Genomic DNA, 27,140 nt, shown 5'->3' on the forward strand with positions numbered 1-27,140 from the left:
GACACTCACACAGGACCTTCACCGCCTTCACTGGTTCTGATTTAAAAGAGAGGTAGAGCTGGGTATCATCCGCATACTGATGAACACCCAGCCCAAACCTCCTGATGATCTCTCCCAGCTGCTGCATGTAAATGTTGAAAAGCATGGGGGAGAGGACAGAACCCTGAGGCACCCCACAAGTGAGAGCCCAGGGGTCTGAACACTCATCCCCCACCACCACTGTCTGAACACGGCCCAGGAGGAAGGAGCAGAACCACTGTATGACAGTGCCCCCAGCTCCCAGCCCCTCAAGACGGTCCAGAAGGATGTTATGGTCAATGGTATGAAACGCCGCTGAGAGATCCAGCAGAACTAGGAAACAGCTCTCACCTTTGTCCCTAGCCCGCCGGAGATCATCAACCAGTGCGACCAAGGCAGTTTCAGTCCCATGATGAGGCCTGAATCCCGACTGGAAGGGATCCAAATGATCCGCTTCTTCCAGGCGTGCCTGGAGTTGTTCAGCAACCGCTCGCTCAATCACCTTGCCCAAGAATGGAAGATTTGAGACTGGGCGATAGTTGGCCATTGTGGCCGCATCTAAAGATGGTTTTCTAAGAAGCGGTTTAATAACCGCCTCTTTCAGTGGGTCTGGGAAGGCTCCCTCACGGAGGGAAGCATTCACCAGCCCACGAAGCCCATCGCCCAGTCCTTCCCGGCTAGCTTTTAGAAGCCAGGATGGGCAAGGATCCAGGAGACAGGTGGTTGGTTTCACTCGTCCAAGCAGCCTGTCCACATCCTTGGAGGTAACAGATTGGAATTGATCCCACTCAACTTGACTAGACAAAACTCTAGCACTCTCCCGCCCCGGCCCTGCTCCCACGGTGGAGTCTACTTCTTCCCAAATCTGAGCGATTTTATCTGCAAAAAACTTTGCAAAATCATTGCAGGAGAACATGTGGCCCGTACTGGGCCCCGATGTTGCAGGTGGTTCCGCTAAATTGTGAACCACCTGAAAAAGTCTCCTGCTGCTGTTTTCTGCAGATGCAATAGAGGCGGTGAAGAAATTCTTCTTCGCCGTCGCTATCGCCACTTGGTAGGCTCGACGTTGAGCTCTAACCTGTGTCCGGTCAGATTCGGAATGAGTTATCCGCCACCGGCGCTCTAGCCGTCTCAACGATTGTTTCATTGCCCTCAGATCTGTGGAAAACCATGGGGCTGTCCAGGCTCCATGCAATCGAAGAGGGCGCTTCGGAGCCAAACAGTCAATAGCCCTGGTTAACTCCACATTCCAGCGAGCCACCAGGGAATCAGCTGAAAGGCCATCAACATGGGATAAAGCATCCCCTACCACTCTCTGGAAACCATTTGGATCCATTAAGTGGCGGGGGCGGACCATCCGAATTGGTCCCACCTCCCTGCAGAGGGGAAGGGTCGCAGAGAAGTCCAGTTGCACCAGGAAGTGATCTGACCATGGCACTTCTTTCGTTTCGCTTTTACTTAGTGTCAGATCACCAACATCCATAGAGGTAAACACCAGGTCCAAGGCATGTCCGCGGCTATGGGTTGGGCCAGACTTATTCAGGGACAGCCCCATGGAGGCCATGCTTTCCACGAAGTCCTGAGCGGCCCCTTGTAAGGTCGTGTCGGCATGGATGTTAAAATCCCCTAGGACGACCAAGCTAGGTGTCTCCAGGAGAACATCCGCCACGACCTGAAGCAGCTCGGGCAGGGAATCCTTGGTGCAGCGGGGAGGTCGGTACACCAAAAGAAATCCTGTACTGCCCCTATTGCCCAACTTCCAGGACATGCACTCGGAAAACTGGGTCTTCCCAATAGGACGCCTGGTGCAAACTAATGACTTCCTAAAAATGTCTGCAACCCCCCCTCCCCACCCACATGACCTGGGTTGCTGTGCGTAAGAGAAGCTTGGTGGACAAGCAGCGGCAAGGACAGGCCCATCTGCTTCATCCAACCAAGTCTCTGTTACACATGCCAGGTCAAGTCCTCCATCCATGATCAAGTCATGGATGGCAGTGGTCTTATGAATCGTTGACCTGGCATTGCACAGCAGCACCTTCAGGTCATGTGGGTATCCCTTGCTGATTCTAGTATCCATCCGGTCAGGACCAGACCCGGAGGCAGGAATAGTCCTCAGACAACGACTAAACCTGCCCCCTCTGTAATGACATGGTCTAGTCTTAGCATAACTCCTCCTCCTACCCGTGATCACTGAGATCGGTTGTCCCAGTGCATCCCCCCCTGTGGAACATGCTCCAGCCATTTTGTGGGCTGGGGCCCACTCCCCGGCAGCCCTGACCCCTCCCCTTAAGAACAAAATAACACCTTAAACAAACAAACAAACAAACAAAACCAATAAAGCAATACAAACAAAAAACTGTAAAAATTACAAAAACATCAAAACATTCACCATGTGGTCATTCACCATGCACGAGGAGATCAGATGAATTAAATGTGGGGGCTTTAAAAATGTGAAACACTCCCTACTCAAATTGATGGACTTCAGGGTTTTTTGGATGGGTCCAGCTCCCTTTCACAGAGGGCCAAATGTGAAATAGAACTTCTTTCCTCTTCTCCATTATCTCTGCCAGTTCCTTTCCCCAAGGGCAAAAATAAATAAAAATACTTGCCTTAGGGAAGAGGAAGAGGAAGATTTCCAGTGGTGGCAGAGGACCCAATGAGTCTCTTTTCAGTGGCAAATCACATACACAATTTCATGCCAGTGTAATTGGACTCGAAGTCAAACACCATGACCCATTGTAGCATTTGTTACTGATGGTTTCACCAAATATTCACATGGTAATATTTTGTTTTGTTTTTTCCTTGGGGGAGGAGAAGCAATGGGAGAGGGAGGGGGGCGGACCCTTGAAAAAAGAATGTAGTTGAGTTATATAGGTAGAACACTCTGAAGACTTGGGGTGATTTTTCATGTGTTCATCCTGAACAGGTCAATAGACCCACTTGATTTTGGGGTGAGTAAGCAGGCAGTAATCAATCTCTGAAAGCAATGACAAAACTGGAAAAGATTTGTAATTCTTTCAGTTACTCTCAAAAAATTCATTCAAGGGTCTTTATAGTTAGGCTTTCAAAATAAAAACCCTGGGAAAACCACAGCTCAGTTGTTCAGCAAATGCTTTGTGTGTAAAAAGTCCCCATGACTGTCTGTGGTGATCCTAATTTTTTTAAAAAGTGTATAGCTGACAATGCTGGGGAAAACCTCTGCCTGGTATCCTAGATGGTTAGTTTCCAACAGAGTGGACAATACTGAGCTAGACAGGTGGATTTCAAATAGTTCTGGGGAAACTGCAGATCCTTGTAGACTAATCTGAGATCCTCAATGAGAAGACTATGAACTTTATTGAAAGACGGTTTGTTTTTCACTGCTGAATTTTTACCAGAGAAAAGTTAATTTAGAAAGGGTTCGTTGATAGTAGAAAGTTCAATATCAAATTGGCCAGACATACTCATGGCCTGATTGCTGTATAGACATGTTTCTGAGTGCATTAGAGAGATACAGATACATGTGATTTTTTAATATTTACTAAACAAACACTACATGGCTCTTAACTGGACTAATGGAACTTCATAGAATTGCACACAAACTCAAACGCCATATGAAATGCTGAACATGCTCACTGACCTATTCATTGCTTCAAGTTTTGTGTTAACACTTAAGTTTACTGTTTATTTCCTTCTTTCAACACTTGACTTTCATTCTGACCTTTAACTAGGCTAATAATGAGTTATTATTTTAAGCTCTACTCAGAAAAGTATATATATGGTTTTTGACCTTGGTTATTCATGTATCATTTATATCAAGGTCCCACACTGGCCTTTCCACTCATAGATTAAACCAGAATTCATATTTATCAAGTATTCATACATTTATAATACTGCTACAGCATGAGTAGTTCACCACTTCTGTGAAACATTAAGTACCGTATTTTTTGCTCTATAAGACGCACCAGACCACAAGACGCACCTAGTTTTTAGAGGAGGAAAACAAGAAAAAAAATATTCTGAATCTCAGAAGCCAGAACAGCAAGAGGGATCGCTGCGCAGTGAGAACAGCAATCCCTCTTGCTGTTCTGGCTTCTGGGATAGCTGAGCAGCCTACATTCGCTCCATAAGACGCACACACATTTCCCCTTACTTTCGGGGAGGGAAAAAGTGAGTCTTATAGAGCAAAAAATACGGTAACTTTAAGAGAAAAGGCACAAAAAACTACATAGCCAACAGACTGGAGAAATATGTAGCAAATCTTTTCAAAGGCACAAAATCATCATTTTCAGTTTTACCTTATACTTATACTTTGATATATCTGGGGTATCCTAAACCAAAATGATCTAATCAAATCCAGTATATAAAACCTTTTATTACAAAATTAAGGCAATGAAAGAACAACTGAAGTATGGTAATAATACACAGTCAGTGACAGAAAAGTGACTGTAAAATCTCCCTTGACTACTGCTTCAATGCAGGGTTCATGGTCTTCATTATCCTTGCAAGCACAGAAATTAGTATCTATCATGTTTAATTTTTTTAAAATAGGAGCTCAGCTCATCAGACATTTGGGTTAGATTTATTAATCACAAAAAAATGCAATTAAGAAAATGAATCCTGTCTTGAACATGTGAAGTTAATTGTTTCTCATCAATAGGACACCAACTATTATTGCTAGTATTTTTATTTAAATCTATTCATTGCTTGCTACAGAGAATGTCTCATAGTATAGAAATGACTAATCATATCCCACCCTACTAAAAGATGAGTACCAAAACAGACCATGGAAACATAATACCATACGATTCCAAATGCCAGAATAAACAGAAATGTGTTTGTCTAAAAGCTGATAATGATGGTGTCAGGCATATTTCCCTGAGGAAAGCATTCTACAACCAGGGAGCCACCAACTATGTTGCCATCCTCCATTCCTCCCTTGAAGGAAGCACAGAGAAGGGCTTCAGATGACAAATGCAGGGTCCAGGTGGGTTCATGTGGAGAAAGACGGCCCCCTAGGTCCTGAGGCACATAATGACATGCTGAGATAGTCCTAAGATTGTTATGCTGGCCACAAAGTCTTGAGGTGCTTGAGTTTTGAATATTGTGTTTAGACTTTTAATATAGTTTTGGTCTCCTTTCCTCTGCATGGTATTTTATATGGTTTTCAGAATGATAAAAAGCAAGGGGTGCAAAGTGACCATGGCCCAGTATGAAAGTGGGTGGTGATGGTAGTGGTGAAGGAAAGATGCAGGAGGTGTTTTATTTGCCTTCAGTGCAGTATGTTTTAATCACAGTGTTCTGTTACAAAGATTTTGCCATGGAGAGCTCTGTCTTGTTTTACAATGCATTTGACCTAGAACCATTTAAAAAAGAAAAAAAATCACATGGGATTAGTAATGATCAGCTGAAAGAAAAGCAGAAAATGTAAAAGAATAATCTTAGAGTGGTAAAAGAATGTATTAAATATACTTCTTTTATTTACTTTAACAGGACAACTTGAGTTTTTCCAGACTTGACATGTGAAACCTGCATAAAAATAATACCTTTGTAAGTGATAGCAAGGAGGCACTGGCTTATTTCATAGCAGCGCCCATCCATCCATAATCGTGTTACCAGACTCTGGCAGTGTTTCACAGCTGCAGTAGCTCATGCTAATAGGGTAGTTTCCAGTTACTAATGCTAAAAAACTTTCTGTACAGAAGCAATAATATGATCCCTTTGGCAAAGATTCACAGGCTAGTTTGATGGTCCCAGCTCTTCTCAGATTTGTATCCCCTGCTGAAAATTAAATAAAGTAAACTGAACCTCACCATACAAGGCCAAGTTAGGCAATTATTTAATGGTGAAATAATTGAGCACAAAATTAATAATGCAAGTAAAAGATGGATAGTGGTAATGAGTGACATTTCTTTCTCTCTCTGATATCTCACCTACTGCCATACTTGACCTTCAGTGTTGTAGAGGAAAAGGCTTGGAAGGCTGTTTCATGCAGCAATTGTTGAGCTCTGTAATGCACCAAGTCCCCCCCCCCCCCACCATTCAGCAATTTTTGAATCATCACAAATACCATTCCCTCTTTCCTCAGTGTGCCTAAAATAAAGGGGATTTTTGGAAGCACATCCATTTGAAAGGATTGGTAAGTTAGATGAATAGCAGCTGAATAAATGACTACGTCATGTGGCAGCATGCCACAAAAGTTAAAGCCCCCAGCAACAATGCCATTATAAAAAGTAAGTGCCGAAAGGCCCCATGGAAATCTTAGGTTCCATGAAGAAGATAGTAGGTTTTCTATGGCATCACTAGTCAAAAGGATCTCAGAGAGGAGGACTAGGAAAAGCCTATGTCTGGAAGCCTGGAAAGGTACAGTAGTCACAGTAACATGCTACTGGCCTACATGGTCTGCCTCAGTATGCTTGTATGTATATATGAAATTTATATACTGCCCATCATCCAAGGATCACAGGGCAGTTTACAGTATAAAAACATAAGAAATGCATAACATAAGTAAAGGTAAAGGGACCCCTGACCGTTAGGTCCAGTCGTGACCGACTCTGGGGTTGCGGCACTCATCTCGCTTTACTGGCCGAGGGAGCTGGCGTACAGCTTCCGGGTCAGGTGGCCAGCATGACTAAGCTGCTTCTGGCGAACCAGAGCAACGCACGGAAACGCTGTTTACCTTCCCGCTGGAGTAGTACCTATTTATCTACTTGCACTTTGATGTGCTTTCGAACTGCTAGGTTGGAAGGAGCTGGAACCGAGCAACGGGAGCTCACCCCATTGTGGGGATTCGAACCTCCGACCTTCTGATTGGCAAGTCCTAGGCTCTGTGGTTTAACCCACAGCGCCACCCGCGTCCCTTTTAATGCATAACATAACAACAAGCAAAATAATAACACCCCCAACACACACACACACACACACACACACACACACACACAGATTGTTAACTTAGCCTAAGGCCTGGGAGAAGAGGAATGTTTTCACCTGGTGCATCATATTGTTCCACCCCCTGTGAAAACTTTTAGTACTTATTATACAGATATGCTCCACAATTTAGTAAATGGAAGTAGAAAAAACATATCAATAGGTAGTCTCAAGGAAGGGCATTATAAAACATAAAAATAAAGTTGAAAATGAATGGGGATTATAGAAATAAAATCAAAGTGTTCACTCTGTTCTCAACTGAAAGAAACTTCAGATCAACAGTTATTTTTAGAGAAAAATCAATTTGAAAAAAAGGAAACAGCACATCAGTGGAAAAGTTAATGCAAAGTGAAATGCAATATAGATTCCTGGTCGTTTTAGATTTTTAAAAATGAATTAACAATGACATAAATCCAGGAGACTTGCCTTGCTGCATGCCTTTCCTAAATTTTAGACATCAGGCAGAGAGTCTTACTTATTATAATTGAAGAGTTACTTTTGGAAATGTCATGCGATCAATATAATTGACCTGAAAAGGAAAGCATCTTTGTTACTCTGTTATATGGGCCAGAGTAATGCTGCATTCTTTGTGAAACAATATGATTTGTAAGAGTCCACAGGAAATAACTAAAATTTCAGATATACGGTACTGTATTAAAAAAACTGAAAAAAAGTTACAGGCAAAAGTATATTAGATGTTGCTTTCCACAAACTTCTTTCTTATTTTTTTAGGAAGTATGAGTGCTCAGCTCTCTCATACTCGGAACCTAAACAGGTATGCATCCAGACCATCCGGAGAAAAATAATATATCCATGTACCTGAAACAGCACATTAGCTTAGAGGTTCCATTCGGTGGTTTACCTGTTATGTGCTGTGATCCATTATGTGCTATACAGAAATGATAGGTTACATTTCCAATTATAAAAAAATGTGGGGATATTGATAATGTTAAAGCTTAATGACATTAAGCTTAATGACAGTGGATTAATACCACAGGACCTGGAACAATAAGGGGAAAATATAACAAGTTTCAGTGTGACAGATTGCAAACCGGGTAGGAAACTAATCCACCCAGTTACTTGGCGAAGGGACAGAAAAACCATAAAAGCAATAAACCCTTTTAAAAGTAACGATTACCCTAGAGAATAATACTCCATCACTTTGTCCATTGATTTCAGAGCTCTTTTGTTTGTTTGAAGTGTGTGGAGCTGGGTATATCATACACCATTCATCTAAAATTATATATTTGAAGAAAAGGCAGGTGGAACTGTAAACATACTGAAGACTGATGTGTTTTTATCTAGTTTTTCTGAGGCATGAATGTTTTTATTATTATGCTTTTAGTGACTAGTTTCAGTGGTGTCAAAAGCTGACATTGTTATTCCAGTGTTCCATCCTTCCTCACCTGATGTGTATAGATAGGTATGATAAATAAAACTCAGTGTTCAAAACTCCCATTGTTCTGGGCGCATTTTGCGACAGGGAATGTCATTAGTGCAAGTATAGGGTCTTCTTGGTAAATTTGGCAGGGCAGGAGGGATCAAAGCAGTCTCCTTGGCCACCGTGTAATTTTTGCAGCAGAACACCACTAGTAGCAAAAAAGTTTTACAAAAAAGTTTTACACCACAGTAGCAAAAAAGTTTTACAAAAACAAAAAATAAGCAAACGTTTCTATTGATGCTGCTGCTTTTATGATAAAAAGGCCAAAACAAAATATTGCCCTCTGTAGGGGCAGACCTTGGTAATTTTATACCCTGTGCAAGGCCAGAATTTGACACGTCTCCAGCCCTTGTGCCGACTTCCGAAAGGCAGTGAGATCCCGGGCTTTGGGAAGGAGGTACAAGGGGCTCTAGCTGGGTTCTAGAGCCCTTCCATCTCCTTCCCAAAGCTGCACAAGTACCAGCTAGGCTTTGGGAAGGGGGTGGCTCAGCACCCTCTTCCCTCTGCAAATTTCCTAATTTCCTCCTATTCCTCCAAAATGTTTTCTCCTTTTGCCCTCCAAAGACTCCTCAGAGTTCCCATAAAACATTCACAGTGGAACATTCAATTCAGCTCTAACATAAACAGATGATACTAATGCTTGGAAAGTATGCAGCTGCTGAAATGTTGAAAACAACAACAATTTGAAGGCTATTTCAGCACAATCCCGGTGTTCTTGACTGTAGTGATGACATTTTACTGCTTTTGGCAAAGCTCTGGCAGTTGATGCTCTTACATGATATTTGCCTGCTGGAAACCTTCTAATCTAGCATTTAATGAATCCAAATGTAAATTGAACGAGTGCCTACTAGAATTCTATGGATCTATTTTTCTATCTTATGGGAGGTGCCCAGACCTCATGAAAAGGACGCAAATTAAGCAAAACAAAATAAGGTATTTGCATTGTTCAGATGTTATCCATTTTCAGCCAGCTGCGCTGCAGCACAAGCTTGTGCAACAGATCTCATCCTTGGGTGGGAGAACCTCATATAATTCTGCAGAAGTCAGTTAGAATGTGAGTTATATGCCAGCAAAAATTGCTGCAATCATAAACATAGTTGCTCTTACCATTGCTTTTTTTCTGGGGGTACACAGGGGTACGCATACCCCTAAACATTTAGTGAGTCTGAGTTTGGCCTCATTGAGGGACAGTATTTCAATATCAGTAGGAAAATGAGAGTACCCCTAAACATTTTTTTTAGGAAAAAAAAAAAAGCACTGGCTCTTACTATTGAAACCAAAATAGGAATAGGTCATCTGCAGGCTGTTCACTCAACCAGTGAGTTGAGTGGACATTGACACTTCCCCTCAAATATTGGGATATGTCATAAAGCCAGTTCCCCCTTGTCCTAGCCATTTCTTTCTGCCTGCCTGGTCTCTCACGCCCTACCAAATCTCCTTTCAAGACAGAAATAGAAGGCAGCTCTGTATGGCACTTTAGACTGAAGAACACACATAACTTTTTGCACGTATAAATTTTTTTGGCTGGCTAAGCTTAAACAGCTAGAGACTCTCTGAGTCTGTTCTGAATGATCAAGAAACAACCTTACTTACTATTTCTGCTTTTATGTCCCATTAAGGAGAATCTTAAGATTCACTGACATGTTCAGCATTCTGCAGCTAGATGTACATCCAAGGGCACACAAATAAAAAGTCAGCCAGAAATTTCACTGAACACCTGTGAGATTAAAACCGCAAACCACTTCCTCGCCAGAAATACTGGTTTGAAGATTGAAGTTTTTATGGACCAATCTAAAGACTTGCTGTGCCAGCGAATAAGTGATTTGGAACACAGAGAATTCCTAGCATCATTTTCTGTTCTACTTATTCTGAGGGGAGAGTTTTCCAACAGTCTTAAAAAAGCAATTAAAACCAGTTCAGGTATTTCTAATCATGGAGCCATATCCTCTAAAATTCAATTCCGGTTTAATGATTGAACTGGATGCCATTTCTTAATCGGCCCAAGGTTATTATTTTGGGGTAGAATTTTAATTCGATCCTCCTCAATATGTGTTGTCAATATTATTTATAGTTAAATTAAAAATCTTAATAGCAGAAACCCAGTGAGCATAGCAAGCCTTGTTGTTAATAGTTGCACAGTCTTGCTAGAATGATGGCCTATTATGTAGGTTCAACATGCCATGGAAAAATGCCACCATTTGTAAGCTTTATCACAGGAAATTAATTAACAAAGCAATACCAGACTCTTATCGAACACCTTTTATAGAGTCATGTGTAACCGAGGTGGCCATTATTAATATAATTTAATTAAAAAAATACGTCACACATTGAACTCTAAGATCATATATCTTAAGCTAATACAGCAAAAACATTTTTCTCTTGGAAGTTAAATTTCTGGTAGGGATCATTTACATTTGATTGTTTTCTGAATGTACAGGTTTTCACACATGGTAAGTCTTTGTAGTTTATTCCTCTTACACCAGTGGACTTTTGTTAAATTTAATAGAAAGGTAAACTATAAAATGAAATAAGCAAAAAGGTGCTTGGTCATGGTACAGTATTTCCCAGAAGCCCAAATATCACACATGTCTGTCTGTCTGTCTGTCTATTTACTTATTTGTTTAACTAACAAGTTTTATAATCTGTCTGATTGTAAGAAAAAAAGCAACAACTTATAAGTGGTTTACAAAAATATAAAATAATACATTAAAATTAGCATTAAAACCAAGTATTTAAAAATATTCAAAAAATGATTTAAAAAGAATAATTGTTAAAAAGAAACAAAACATATGTCAAGATTCTACATGTCTGATATAGGCCTATATAAACAAAAATATTTCAAGCAGGTGCCAAACCAAATACAGGCAACTTCCCATTTGCACACGTTCAGCACCCACCCTTAGTTTTCGACACCCAAAGGGGATGGTGCAGGAGTGGAATGGGGTGGGGAGGGTTCCACACCTCCTGCTGACATGTACGGTTCCTTGGAACACAACCTCCATGTAAATGGGGAGTTGCCTGTACAGTGAAGGTGCCTGCCAGAGGTTAACAAGCATGGGCTTACAGAGTGTAAGTGCTGCCACACAAGCACACAAAAACCCAATTTCTTACAAATGTGGAACAAGCTTTGTGTGTCCCCTGTAAGAGTGCCATTTCCATAGATCGAAGAGGTCAAGAGGACATATATAAGGCAAGGAAAGGAAATTGGTCCCAAGTTGTTAGGGGCTTTATGTACTAATAGGACCACCTCAAACTTGGCCTGCTAGCAAAAATTTCTGATCTCTGAGCAGAAATTTATATGCTGACAGAATTTAACTCCTGTCAGCAGTAACCGTGTTGCAGCATTCTGCACTAACTACAGTGTCCAGATCAAGCACAAGGGATTTTGACTCATGAGCTAAATTAACTAGACTTCTCTACCTGTCTTTGTACTAGAAATGGGGACCACCCAACCTATTAGCTGTAGGTTTAGAACTTAACAGCAAAAACAATGAATTTCTTTAAACAAGGCATAATTAACTTCTGGAACTCATGCTACAACCACTGCTACAACCCCCACCATCTGGCAGAGACTTCCAGAGGAGGCAGGAGGGCTCTGATTCATGGCCTTTTCCTCCCCCTTGCCATCTCCATCAGGGTCCTCAACAAGGCCATGACCTCATGCCAGCCATGGAGTTGGGCATTGAAGCTAGTGGGAGGCAGGACCAGAGCAAAGCGTATCCACTGCTTTCTCTCCCTTTCTTTTATCTCTGCTCTGCTTTTTCTTCCACCTAGTGCAGCGATGGCCAAACTTAGCCCTCCAGCTGTTTTGGGACTATAGCTACCATCATCTCTAACAGGACCAGTGGTCAGGGATGATGGGGATTGTAGTCCCAAAACAGCTGGAGGGCCAAGTTTGGCCATCACTGACCTGGTGGGTTGCTGGGAAGAGACAGGTCACTTTTACCAGAGGCCTGAATTAATTGCTTTGCAGAGGGCTTTTCGAATCAGGCCATGGGTCTACTTAGGTAGAAATTAGAATGAGGGGCACAGTTTCCTTGTCTCACTTTACAAAGAAAGTATATTTCTGAATATCCTAAGAGCAAATTACTAGGGGTATTTTCACATTATATTTTACCTGGGTGCAAATCATCTGTACCTGGTTTCAGCTACTCATCAGACAAGTACAAGTGTGGTGCTCAACTAGTTGACTGCCCAAGTGCACAAAGATTCTACACTTGTTGATTAAATGTGTGAACACTCCTAATGAGATAAAGGGATGCCATCTAAACCCCATTTTACTTATGAGCTTCCCAGAGGCTTCTGGTTTTTGCTGGATTAGTGCCAAAAGTACATTTTTGATTACTTGGTGCTATCATAAAAACTGAATCATGTGAGGACATACTGGAAATCATCACACCACTCATAAAACCAGATGAGAACATTTATCAAGGGAACTGTACATCCTTTTGCAAGTTAAACCTTAAAATACACCAGATTGTTACTAAATACAAAGATGTTAACAACACAGTGTTATGAATGCAAAGGGAGCACATTCTTCTATTACAAGTACAGTACATTTATTATTTCAAGGCAATTCATCTTTATTTTCTGTAAGTTCCAAAGCTGTAAATAGCTGGCAGCCTACACTTGATACAGAAGTTCCATACTAACAAATATTATCTGATGTGTATGTATATTTATATACTCAAGTGAAGCTCTTGCTGCTGGCTTTAGAGTCAATTGGGGTTTTGTATGAACTGGGATTAGGAGCTGTAAAACAGATTTTCAGATTCATCTTGCATAATGAACTTAGCTACAGGCAATGAGTTGGGAAACAGACTTTGATGGCTGAGTCAATATCTGTCCTTGGGCAAGCCAGTCGTCAATTATTTAAGAATTATTAAGTTAGGAAGTTCTTTGGAACTGTTATAATAAATGTGCATTCATGAATCAAACACAACAGAAGCAAACATACAGCCCAAACCTAACCATGTTTACTATGTAATAAGTCTCACTGATTACAGTAGGTCTTTTTTTCTGTGCAGGTGTGCTAAGGATCACACCCTAAAGCAGCGGTGGCCAAACTTGGCCTTCCAGCTGTTTTGGGACTACAATTCCCACCATCCCTGACCACTGGTCCTGTTAGCTAAGGATGGTGGGAGTTGTAGTCCAAAAACAGCTGGTGGGCCAAGTCTGGCCACCACTGCCCTAAAGCAACCAATTCCTTATCAAGAACTATGACAGAAATGTGTAATTGGTTTTGGTATTGGTGTGATAGAACTGCAGCTTATTTGCATTGCTAGGTTCCAGAAAATTAATAGAATTTGTCTCTTATATGACCATAGTGCTTTTCATTTCTTTGTTGTTGGGCATACTGTTTTCCTTAATAAAGAACCATTGTGACTCTGTAGTGATGATGCTGATGACGTTAGGAACATAGGAACCTGCCTTATACCAAGTCAGACGATTGTTCTAAATAGCACAGTATTGTTGACACTGAGTGAAAGCACCTGTCTTGGGTTTTAAGCAGCCTTACCATTGCTAATATTTCCTGGAGATGCTGGGGATTGAATTGGGGACCTTTTGCACAAAAAAACAGATTCTCCACCACTATCCTACAATGCTGAAATTCCTGATCCTGTGGTTGAGAGCAGTGGTGGACCTTGGGGTCTCAAATTTCAGCAGTGCCCTGTGTGATGCCAACCCTCCACCTTCCCCTGCACACACATCTTGCCTTCCATTCTAGAACATACGGTAGTTGTGGCGCCCCCTGCAGCCCCCCAGGCTCTGCACTCAGTGCAGCTGAACCAGTCGTGCTCCCCTTAATTTGACTCTGCTGAGAAGGTTGAACTAAAAAATACCAGAGCGTCAAACACAGAAGTTTATGCTCTAACATTGATTTTACATAATGTGCATTTTCTTTTTTCATTTGCGAACATCTAAAAGTGAAACCAGTCTGCATGAAAGTCAGTCAAATATGAGGCTTTTGCATACTACTGAGTGTTTGATTCAACCTGGGAGAAGATCTCATGGGCCAATTTTGCTGAAACTGGAGAAGTGTGGGGAATGTTTGCTGGGGATTCCAAATCATCTTCAGCCTCACATCAGCCCTGCAATATTAACAGAAATACTAAAAGAACTACAGGACAGGGCTTGCTGTAGGCTAGTCTCTCTTAAAATAGCCTTTCAACCAGCAGTAGGGAGAGTAACAATAAAATCACTGCAGAGGTGTTGTACGCTATTTTCTCAGCCAAAACTACAATGTTGGGATAACATTGCAGGGTTCTTGTATTCTGTCAGCTTGACCCCCAACCTGCAATAGGATCTAGCACTAGGGTTGTTGTAGTCACCAGGTACATGGCCTGCACTATTGAGCGTAAAATACGCAATAGAATTGTCACAAGACACTGTCACCCACATGCCACTAACCTTTCCAGCGTGCAACATGGAGAATTTGCATTAGTGGGTTTACTCAATGAGAACTGAGTTAGAAACAGCAGGAACTCCTCCTTTCATTACTTTTTTCGTTTTGTATTTGTGTGAATAATAATAATAATAGTATTCCGCACATCTGACTAGGTTGCCCCAGTCACTTTGGGCAACTTTCAACATATATAAAAACATAATAAAACATTAAATCTTATTAAGCTTCCCGATACAGGACTGCCTTAAGATGTCTTCTAAAGGTTATATAATCTCCTTGACATCTGATGGGAGGGCGTTCCACAGGGTGGGCGCTACTACCAAGAAGGCTCTCTGCCTGGTTCCCTGTAGCTTCACTTCTGTCAATGAGGGAACCACAAGAAGGCCCTCAGTGCTGGATCTCAGTGTCTGGACAATGATTGGGGTATAGACACCCCTTCAGATATACAGGGCCGGTGCTATTTAAGGCTTTAAAGGTCAGCACTGACACTTTGAATTGTCCCTCAGGGGAGAGACTCCATCATGCAAGGCCGTCCACCTGCCTTGCCCCACCCTCCGGCCCTGGGTCTCCTCATAAGGAAGCTGTGCCTGGAGGAAGAACTGTGAGGGGAGAGACTCCATCAGCGTGTAAACCGCCTTGAGTATTGTAAGATAGAAAGGTGATATACAAATTAAAAATGATGATGGTGATGATGATGAGCCTCTACCATCTGCACCACTGCCGCTGTCACTGGTGCCTCTGCCGCCTGAGCCTCTGCCCCTGCCAATGGTGCCTCTGCCGCCTGAATTTCTACCACCAGTGTCTCTGCCGCTGGTGCCTCCACCACCTGAGCCTCTGCCACTGATGCTGGTGACTCTGCCGCCTGAGCCTCTGACGCTGCCACTGGTGCCTCCGTCGCCTGAGCCTCTACCACCTGCGCCTCTGCCCCTGCCGATGGTGCCTCTGCCGCCTGAATCTCTACCACCTGTGTCTCTGCCGCTGGTGCCTCCGCCACCTGAGCCTCTGCCACTGATGCTGGTGACTCTGCCGCCTGAGCCTCTACCACCTGCACCTCTGCCCCTGCCGCTGGTGCCTCCGCCACGTAAGCCTCTACCACCTGCACCTCTGCCTCTGCCGCTGGTGCCTCCGCCACCTGAGCCTCTACCACCTGCACCTCTGCCCCTGCTGCTGGTGCCTCCGCCACGTAAGCTTCTACCACTTGCGCCTCTGCTGCTGCCGCTGGTGCCTCTGCCGCCTGAATCTCTACCACCTGCGTCTCTGCCGCTGGTGCCTCCGCTGCCTGAGCCTCTACCACCTGTGCCTCTGCCACTGTCGATGGTGCTTCCGCCACGTAAGCCTCTACCACCTGCGCCTCTGCCCCTGCCGATGGTGCCTCTGCCGCCTGAACCTCTACCACCTGCGTCTCTGCCGCTGGTGCCTCCGCCGCCTGAGCCTCTGCCACTGACGCTGGTGCCTCCGCCGCCTGAGCCTCTACCACCTGCACCTCTGCCGCGCCAATGGTGCCTCCACCGTGTAAGCCTCTACCACCTGCGTCTCTGCCACTGCCGCTGGTGCCTCTGCCGCCTGAATCTCTACCACCTGCATCTCTGCCGCTGGTGCCTCCGCCACCTGAGCCTCTGCCACTGACGCTGGTGCCTCCGCCGCCTGAGCCTCTACCACATGCGCCTCTGCCACTGCCGCTGGTGCCTCTGCCGCCTGAATCTCTACCACCTGCCTCTCTGCCGCTGGTGCCTCCGCCGCCTGAGCCTCTGCCACTGACGCTGGTGCCTCCGCCTCCTGAGCCTCTACCACCTGCGCCTCTGCCACTGATGCTGGTGCTGGTGCCTCCGCCGCCTGAATCTCTACCACCTGTGCCTCTGCCACTGGTGCCTCCGCCGCTTGAGCTGTGAGGGAAGAGACTCCATCAGGCAAGGCCTCCTTCCACCTGCCTTGCCCCACCCTCCGGCCCTGGGTCTCCTCATAAGGAAGCTGTACCTGGAGGAAGAACTGTGAGGGGAGAGACTCCATCAGGCAAGGCCTCCTTCCACCTGCCTTGCCCCACCCTCCGGCCCTAGGAGTCCTCATAAGGAAGCTGTGCCTTTTTTGATGTAGGTTGCCTATTTTAAAGTTATGTTTTATTATTACATTTTTGTATTGCATTAGATTGTTATAAGATGTACATTTTTTGTTTCTTCAGCGTGTAAACTGCCTTGAGTATTGTAAGATAGAAAGGCAGTATACAAATTAAAAAATGATGATGATGATACTGGGAGCCAATGTAGGTCTTTCAAGACTGGTGTTATATGGTCCCAGCCACTGCTCCCAGTCACCAGTCTAGCTGCTGCACTCTGGATTATTTGTAAACTCCAATTCACCTTCAAAGGTAGCTCCATATAGAGCGCATGAATCTGACCTCTGGAAGTTTGTAAATAAAAGCCATGTAAGCTTATCAAACTATGTTCATTTCAAAAAGGGGTTAGAAAGGGGAAGCGGCTCAAGACAGGATGTTTAAAAGCTCTAACAGCCTATATACCCAGCTTGACTTTGCTGCATATTTTGTGATTCTTTGAAAACTTCTGCTGAGGCTGTCTCTGGGGCTCTGGCAGGGTCCTAGAACACTCCATCCTCCTTTCCAAAGCAGGGAAAGCACCAGCTAGGTTTTGGTGAGGAGGTGGGAGGTCTATATGTGTCTAGGTTTAAATGCTTTCTTCTTGATTAGAGTTGCTGTTCAGATCTCCTTTAAAAAAACAAAGCAAAGAATTCATTTTTATATAATTATGCAAAGCCAGAAATGAGAAACAAAGCACCAAGGAGAAAATAGGCTTTCAAAAATCTCAAGTGTTTTGCTACAAACACTGGCAGAGAGAGGTGTTAGTGCTAGAGCATGTGTAGTAAACATGTCTTTTTGTCCTGCTTTGTTTTACACTCACACAATTTTGAACACAGCCTTGTCCTTCCAATGAAATAATTTGCATTTGGGACCTACTTTTTTTTTACTTACGTACAAAGTAAAGAGTTGAAATGGGAGTAACTACAATGCATTGCTAATAAATGCACCAGACCTATGTGCTGCTTTATATGCTACATTTTCTACTTGAGTACAAGATACTGTCAGATGTGAATAGCATATTCATTTGCCAGTTTTTGTTCAAAATGCTCACAGCTGGTTGCCAGTACTTTCCCTCTGCAGCTCACAAATATTTGGAAGAGGAAATCAACAAATACACTCCAGCAATAGTGACACCATCCTTGTGTATTTTGGACTCAAGTACATAGAATAATAGAATGTGAAAATCTGAAGAGCATCCCCTCAGTTCCTTCATCCAAGTCGTTCATAAGTACATTGAACAACAATGGTTTCAGGACAGAACTCTGCAGCACCCCACTTTTTTCCAGCATAACAAGGAACCATTAGGGAGCACTCTTCAGGTTCGGTCAGTCAACCAGCTACATATCCACCAAACAGTTACCTCATTAAGCCCACATTTTGCCAATGTTTTCATAATAATACCATGGAGGATTTTGTCAAAAGCCAAGCCGTCTTTCCCATTGGTCTTAGTGGTTCGTTGTGCCAGGGCACCAGCCTCTCAGGGGCGCCCTAGGGAGTGGGGGAGCTGTGTGGCTTTGCCAGCAGCCTCCCCTTTCCCTGCACACCCGCCAGTTGCGCCCTGCCAACTATATGGCTGGCGGGCGGGCGCTTCCCTCCCAAGCCTCTGCATCTGCTAAAGACGGCCCTGCTCCCAGTTGTTGTCCTCCTGCTGCTTCCTGGCGAAAGGTGGCGTGCAGCCTTCCTGGGCTGCCTTCTCAGGTGCCCCAACACCAGAGAGCCAGTCCACCAGCATGTTTTCCTGCTTGATCGCTGCCACCATGCCGGGGATAGGGGCGGTGGGAGAAGGAGGACATTTTCCACAGCCCCCTCCCTTCTTTTGGAGTGGCCGGGGGGGCGCCGGAGGGATCTTTGCACCACGGTGCCGGATATGCTTAAGATGGCCATGTCAAAAGCCTTACTGAAATCAAGATACACTATGTCCACAGCATTCCTCTGATCCACCATGCTTGTAACTCTATTTAAAACAGAAATGAGATTCCTCTAGCATGGCTTGTTTTTGAGTAATCACAGACCAGCAGTTGATTATCTGCTCTAGGACCTGTCCTGGTTTTGTCAAACTGACTGGTCAGTAGTTACCTAGGTCTTCCTTTCCCCCCTGTTTGCATATGGGGAAAACGTTTTCCTGCCTCCAGTCTGGAGCGACCTTATCCATTCTCCAAGAAATTTCAAAGATTATAGACAGAGGCTCTGGGATTACAGCCACAATGTCCTCCAGTACCCTTGGGTGCAGCTCATCAGGCCCTGGGGATTTGAATTTATTTAAAGTAGCTAGGTTTTCCCTTCCCACCTATTTTCCTATCTGCAGCTCCCTCCTTGCATTATTTATTCTGTTATCACCAGGTTGGACACTGCTTTCTTTTTGGGTGAAGACAGAGGCAAAGTCGGCCTTATCTCTGTAATCAAATAGCATTTATCCATCTTCTCAATGTAGAAGACCCACAGGCCGTAAAACTTAAGCATGTTGGTTATATGAGGCTAGTTATCTCACATGTACACATATAAAAAATGTTCTGAAAATGCTTTCTTTTTTTTTAGAAAAAAGTTTTTTTAAATGGTTTTTTAAAATTCATTGAATTTTCCATAAGGCTCACCATCGCCATCTAGTGCCACATTTTTTATCACACTTAAAACACATTTAAAATGTTTTATTTGCAGCTGTATTGTTGAGTTTCTCCTTTCCTTATGCTGCACAGGTTCATCACCTGCACTTTTTGTCCCCAACCCTGACTCTGAAGTCTCTGTTTCTTTAAAGGGCACCACCTCTTATCTCTGTTCCCCGAAGCTGCTCACTTTATAAGTGTCCTGACAGCTCTCCTTCTCTTTACCTCCTTGCTTCTCTCAGCTTTCTGTTTCCATTTCAAGTCCATACCTTCCTCTTGGCATTTCTGCTCTATCTCTGCATGCTGAGGGGAGAGGTAGGCCCTCCATCCTGACCTTGTTTATTGTGGGGGGGGGGGGCAGGGGCTCCTGCAAAGATTCCTGGAAGCACATCATTGCTGCCTCCTCACACTTCTTTCCTTTTCTTTGAATAGGTTCCTACTTCCTTCTAGCAGTTTAAATTGTATCACTTCTCACATCATTGCTGCATTTCTGGACTCTTCTTGGTGGCGAGACTGTGGATTCTGACTGGAGACATGTTTATAGAGGCTGTTGTGATGACCCCCTGCACTTCACCGTTTACTATTACACCACAACTGGGAGAGCCCAGAGGGGAAGTATCCATTTCTGTTGATAGTTTGTTAGAAACTGACGTGAATAGCATCAATTTTCATCCACTGCACCTATCTTCTCTTTCTCCTGCCACATCAAAGAGCAGTTAAAGGGGAGGGGGCTATAGACCTGGCAGTACATACTCAAAAGTGCCCACAAAATGTCAATCATTTGCACAAATGATCAAGCTCCTTTTGAGCAAGCAGAGAAATGTTATGTATCTGTAGTTCCTAAATGCCTGTAGACATTTCCTATCCTGAATAAGTGAGTTCCCTGCAGGGATAGAATCTGAGACCAGTGTTCTGCAGTGAGGAGATAAGAATGTGAGACAGTTGGCAGTTTGAATTTGAAGAGAATCAGAGGGAGATTGAAAGAAGCAATGAGAGCTGTGGGTTTGCTAAAGCATCCTGGCTTTCTTTGTAGGACCTAATACAAAATTAACAGCTATGCTGGCTGCCATAGTCCAGTGTGCACAAATGTTACAAAGACTACAGTGGTACCTCGGGTTAAGAACTTAATTCATTTTGGAGGTCTGTTCTTAACCTGAAACTGTTCTTAACCTGAATCACCACTTTAGCTAATGGGTTCTCCTGCTGCCGCTGAGCCGCTGCTGCACAATTTCTGTTCCCATCCTGAAGCAAAGTTCGTAACCTAAGGTAAAATTTCTGGGTTAGCGGAGTCTGTAACCTGAAGCGTATGTAACCTGAAGCGAATGTAACCCGAGGTACCACTGTACAACTCTCCAGAATGCCCTCATCTAAAACAATTTAAACTCCATAGTGCTACCCTTGGATATTTTCCACCACATATACCTGAAGGAAAACTCAGTTCTTCAGTTAGTGAAAACCAGTTGTACTCTAAATCATTTTAAACCCTGATTCTGTGAAGTGTCACATTTGACACTAATAATGTCTTGCAGTCTTAATTTTTCCTGGGAAATATCTACTTTTTCTGTATATCTGAATGCAAACCAATGCAGATTTATCTTTGTGCGATGCTTGGAGTCCATATATGAGCTGTAAGTTCAAGGCACAAATGCAATAAAAGAGGCTGGAAAATATAACATACTTCATGGATATAAGAACAACCGGGCCCATTACTAGGTGCAAGCACTCTGGAACGTCATGAGAATCAGTGAGGTTGCTGGCATGACTAAAGACTACAACACTTGAGCACGTAGAAATGTCTTCAGTGGAAGTGGTCGGATACTGAAAGTCAAGATTATTCTACGCACTTGACAGGCTCTAGAATGAAAGGGTTAGAGCTTGCACAATTTCCATTTAAATATCAGTAAATACACAGTACTGTTAGGTGGTCATCCTTTAGACTTCTTTTACACATCCTTTCTTTCTATGCAAATCATGCTATAATTGATCATTTTGCATTTCAAATTATATTATCACACATTTTCTTTTCTTTTTCTTGTTTGGTACTAAGGGCCAAGCAGCACATTCTGCTTAATGTGTAGCATACAGGCACATCTCCAGACTTTATTGAATTCATTACAGCTGCAGGGAGGAGAATTTTGTATCTCGTCTGCCCTCTGGTACTATCAGTATGAAAATCAGGGTCACTGCACAGTTAGGACACTTAAGGAGATGGTTTCCATTGGTGTCTAGGCTTCCTATCCAAGTTGGAGGGGCGAGCGGGTCAATCCTGATTGTGGATGGGGGTGGGAAAGGAATAAACCTTCTCTCCCCATGGGCTGCAGGCCAGATAACAATCTGGCTGTAGGTCAGAAAACATTCACCTTTTCACATCTGTAATTAAAGAAAATCTGGAGACATAGCTGCATACTGTGCATTAAGCTTAATAGCATGAAGATTGGCCCTGGCAGGTCATTATTTTGGAAGAGCAACTACTACATATCTCCATTTCAAATTTGATTTGATTTTGTTTTATTTGCAATGGGCTTGTTCTATTTCTATGGCTGCCCCCTTGTTACAAATCATCAGGAACTGGCATATAGTGTTGTCCATATAATTTTCTCTTGCATTTTCTTCTGTTCCCTGTGCCCAAAATTCTGCTGTAAAATCTATACTGCTACAAAAGTATGGAGTTTCCCCATCTTTGACAACACTGATATAGTGGTTTGAGGCTTGTGCTGAAGCAATAGAGTACTTGTGAATGAGGAAAGCCCCTTTTCATTATGCTGATGTGTGATTTTGCTTTGGATTAAGTAAATTTTGGCAGTCAAAAGCATGCCCAAAAAGATGTGAAATTAGACAAGATCAATACCAGCATTTGAATGGTGCATGTGGATAATTTTTTTGAAAAAGAATTTGGTGTAGCCATGTGCTTTCAAGAAACTATCTTTTAAAATCCTTCAATCCTGTCAATGTTGGATTGGGCCCTCAGCATGCTACAAGGGCTTTGAGGTTGGTCACCAGGCTTTCTGTGCTTTGTGTTGGAGATAATGCAATACAAGAAACTCAGGACCAAACTACGCAAGATAGATAGATAATACTTTATTCGGCTATAAGCCCACAAGGTAAAACAAATCAATAGATAAAAATCAATAGATAAAATCAATAACATTTTACAATCTAAAATATCAACTAAAATATTTCAACGCATAATCTCTAAATGTACCGTGTTATGGCCTTGAAGATAAAGATGGTGCATAGAGTTTACTGAATTTTTAATAGTCATGCAGCATTCCATGAAGTCTTTTATATGACAGAACTGAGATCAGGAATCTAGCAACCTGTAAAGTTCTATAAGAGTCAATGTCCTGGAGTAGATAAGCTAGATGTAATTCAGGTGGTTTAGCAGCAATTTCCAGAATGATTGAACTCAGGATCCTTGATCGGGGAACATTGTATAAGGGGCAATTAAACAAGATATGATAAAGGGATTCTATCGATTTGTTGTCACATGCGCACAAAACAGAGATTTTACCGTTAGAAAATCTATTGCTCAGCACATTTGAGGGGAACACATTAAATCTGGCTCTAACAAATGCGAATCTATGCGACGCAGCCGATAAAGTAGACAGATATCGAGGTATCTGGGACATAGATGTAATGCCCTGATATATCGGGGAACATGTACCTCCACCTGTGGTAAGATTTTGTTGTAAATCTACCTCCTCCAGTCTTTGTTTGATGACCTTTTTAGCTGTAATTAGATCTAAATTAAGTATATCGGAAGGAGAGATTCCATAAGACAACAGTTTGGAATGGATTTTTGTTGCCCATGGGCTGGTGAATTCATCTCTCCAAAGGCACTGAATAAGATGGTAGTTTGGCAATTTATGCCAAAGGGACAGCCAATAATTAAAGGCATGTCTCCACATCAGAATCTCAAGGGAGGGGGTCTTAAGTTCTAAGCGAATGGCAGAGTTGCTTACACAGGAGGGTAGTTTCAAAAGGCGTCTTAGAAAAAGATTTTGCAATGTCACCAGAGGCAAGAGGTTTACAAAGGCGCCCCATAAAGGGACCGCATAGGCCATAGTTGCAACCACTTTTGCACTATAAACTTTTAAGGCAGATGGAACATGCATAGCCCCCTCAGTAAAGAAGAAGCGTAGTAGAGCGTAGATAAGGGCTTTCACCTTGTTTTGTAAATATGTGATATGCGCTTTCCATCCCATATTATACTGGAAGTAAATTCCTAGATATTGAAATTTGTAAACTTGTTCAATTGGCTTCCCCTCAAGTTCCCATCTATACAGTTTACGACTCCTGGAAAAAATTAGGACTTTAGATTTGGAATGGTTAATAGTAAGTAAATTTGTTTGACAATATGATGCAAAAATCTTAAGGGCCCTCCTCAAACCGATTCGAGAATAAGAGAGGATCACCGCATCGTCAGCGTACAATAATAAGGGGCAGCGATAGTCTGCAAGCCTGGGTGCATGAATGGAGGTTTGGGCCTCAGCTAGGGGCGTCCTCATGTCACTAATATAAAGGTTAAAAAGATAGGGGGCAAGGATACACCCTTGTCGTACCCCCTTGTTTATTGGAACTGAGTTTGTGAGATCGCCCTCAGGTGTTAACCTCACCCTAGCGGCCGTCCCTTCATGTAATTTAATCAATAGCCACAACAGCTTTTTTTCTATGCCCCACTTTGCCAGTTTTTCCCATAACAGCTCTCTAGAGATACTGTCAAAAGCCGCCTTCAGGTCTATAAAAGCGGCACATAGAAGACCATGAGTAGGGGAAGAATACTTCCGCGCCAAATGATATAGAATTATAGCATGGTCAATAGAAGCGCGATTTGGTCTAAACCCGACCTGTTCATGGCCTATCAGATTGGAATCTTCGGCCCATTGGGTTAGTCTGGTTAGCAAGAAGCGAGTGTAGATTTTTCCGATGATTGATAATAAACTGTTATTACGATAGTTTCCTGGGTCCTCTGGTGGTCCTTTTTTATATATAGGAATTATGATGGACTCCTTCCATGATGTAGGTATCTGGCCCGTGGCATTGATTGCATCAAAGATTTTTGCAAGAATTTTAGCCCACCATATTGGGTGTTGTTTAATAGCTTCCGCCGGGATCAGATCGGGCCCTGGCGCTTTATCAGTTTTCAGTTTAGCAATTAAATCTACTATTTCCTCCGGGTCAGTATCTGGCCATATGGGCAAGAGACTTGAGAGAGTATCAGATTGGATGTTAGAGATGTCTGTCTGGGAGAAATATTTTCTTAGAAATTGTTCCCATGTCGGGGCTGGGATAACCGTCAATGGGTATTTCCTCGATCTTTTGTTGATTAAATTCCAAAAACCGCGAGAGCTGCGAAGCTTAGAGGCAGCAATCAGCGCTTGCCAACGTCTTAGCTGCCACTCGTGCTTGGCTGACTTCTGTGCCTGTTTGTAAGCAATTTTGGCCTGCAAGTACTCTGGGGGGAGAGTTTCAGCTCCAGAGGCTTTATATCTGTTGTAGATACAACAGAGAGAGAGTCTAGCTTGCTTACATTTGGCATCAAACCAAGGTGCACCGAACCTGGGTTGATCTCGGTTAGCCAGGTGAGCCGGCATCGTAAAGAAGCTAGTTAAATCTGCAGAGAAGTGGAAGAACCACTCCAGTATCCTATTTGGTTCAGACAGCTCCGCCAATGAAACAATAAGGGATTCGGAGCTATTCCTCTGGAAGAATTCTGCATATTTTTAGGCCTGTTTCATGGACCATTTAATGCCTCTTACTTGAGCTGTGGCATTTAAACCTACATGAATTGGGTGTGTTCCGCTAACCGGGTGCCAGTCAAGCGTTAGCTTGGCCGCTAGAGGTAGGTGATCACTGGATTGTACATTATCTACTTTGAGATAAAAGAAGTTTGAAAATAGGTCTTCTGAGACTAGAAGATAATCTAGGACACTATTTGATGTTGTGCCCAAATGAGTGAATTCACCTGGCACGTCCGGAGGGCAGTTGCCATTTAGAATGTTCAAATTCATACGAATGGCCAATTGATAAAGAAGGACTCCCGCCTCATTCACTCTGTTGTCCTTAGATCTTCTTGATGTGAAAGAGATTAAATCAGATTTTGGGTAGGGGGGAGATACCCACCACTTGGCCTTAATTATCCCATTCCAGTTGGCAGCTGTACGTGCATTGAAGTCACCACCCATTATCGATGGAATATTAGGGTACTTAACATAGCATGCCAATAAATGATCTTCCAGAGAATCCCATCTATAATGAATGTCTGATATCAGACCACCTGGAGGAAGATAAACATTGGTGATTAATAGTGAGAATTTTTCACTTGAAATCAGACCAGTAAAAGCAAAAGGAGGAAAGGTATGAACTAGCGAGAGTTTAGCTCTCATTTTAAGCGATATGGCGATTGCAAGACCGCCTCTGGACCGGCCACCTTTCTGGGAGGGGATAGCTGGAAGTGATATCAGTTCAAAGCCATTTATATCTATTTTATCTTCTTCCCATGTTTCTTGCAAAAGGATTATCTGGAAAGAGTTTATATAGGACAGAAATTCGGGATCTAATCTTTTCCTTTTCCAGCCAGCAATGTTCCAACTTAGGACTGCTAGCTGACCAAACTACGCAAGACACATAGGGTTGTATCCAGCTAAATCATTGTGCACATGGAACAATTTATGCAAGTGTAATGGAACTTCCTCTTCCTTCATCTGTTCTGGGGTCCTCCAGCCCTTTGGAACAGATTTGAGGGTGAGCAGGGAGGTTGGGGAAATGGAAGGAAAGTTCTGTTTCATTTTTGGAGCTTCTCCTGTGCATGCAGTGACTTAGTTGGATACAACTTATAGTGTCCTGATGGGGTAACTGCAGCAGGAGGGTTATTTACTGAAATGTAGCAGAGACATCACATTGCCAACAAAGGTCTGTATAGTTAAAGCTATGGTTTTCCCAGTAGTGATGTATGGAAGTGAGAGCTGGACCATAAAGAAGGGTGATCGCTGAAGAATTGATGCTTTTGAATTATGGTGCTGGAGGAGACTCTTGAGAGTCCCATGGACTGCAAGAAGATCAAACCTATCCATTCTGAAGGAAATCAGCCCTGAGTGCTCACTGGAACGACAGATCCTGAAGCTCCAATACTTTGGCCACCTCATGAGAAGAGAAGACTCCCTGGAAAAGACCCTGATGTTGGGAAAGATTGAGGGCACAAGGAGAAGGGTACAGCAGAGGATGAGATGGTTGGACAGTGTTCTCCAACAGTTGACCAAACTGTGGGAGGCAGTGGAAGACAGGAGTGTCTGCCGTGCTCTGGTCCATGGGGTCACGAAGAGTTGGACACGACTAAACAACTAAACAACAACACAACCATTGGAAACTCCGAATTTGATTGCAGCAGTAGCAGTGTGTGTGTGTGTTTAGGCTTTAGCTGCTCTGTGTGTAAGTTTAGCTGCTCTGGGAGGCTTTTGAGACCTAAAGAGCAGGATACAGATATTCCAAATGAATGGATACATTCCCCCCCAAGCAAAATCATACTCCCAGCTGCTTTTCTCCCAGCAGGAGAAAAGAGACATCGTTGAGTTGTGTCCTCTCACCATCAGAGCATGGAGCTCTAAGAAAGAGACAGATGAAATTATCTTACTGTATCCTCTTTCTGTGTGTTTTTAAGTGTTTTAGCCAGTACTATACGCA

General features: G+C 43.2%; 1 protein-coding gene across 2 annotated transcripts in view; it reads left to right on the forward strand.

The window, feature by feature from the left end:
* Positions 1 to 27,140, forward strand: part of LOC308476416 (uncharacterized protein) — a 177,035-nt gene that overhangs the window by 114,939 nt on the left and 34,956 nt on the right. The window contains exon 5 of one of the 2 annotated variants that reach the window (XR_013985863.1): positions 15,278 to 15,540. The exons of the other annotated variant lie outside the window; for it this stretch is intronic. The gene's annotated coding sequence lies outside the window, so the exon portion shown is untranslated. Of the gene's footprint in view, positions 1 to 15,277; positions 15,541 to 27,140 lie in introns of those variants that run through there. 2 annotated transcript variants of the gene reach the window in all.

This window comes from Podarcis pityusensis, assembly GCF_964106645.2.
Source record: "Podarcis pityusensis genome assembly, chromosome: 4".
NCBI classification, from domain to species: Eukaryota; Metazoa; Chordata; class Lepidosauria; order Squamata; family Lacertidae; genus Podarcis; species Podarcis pityusensis.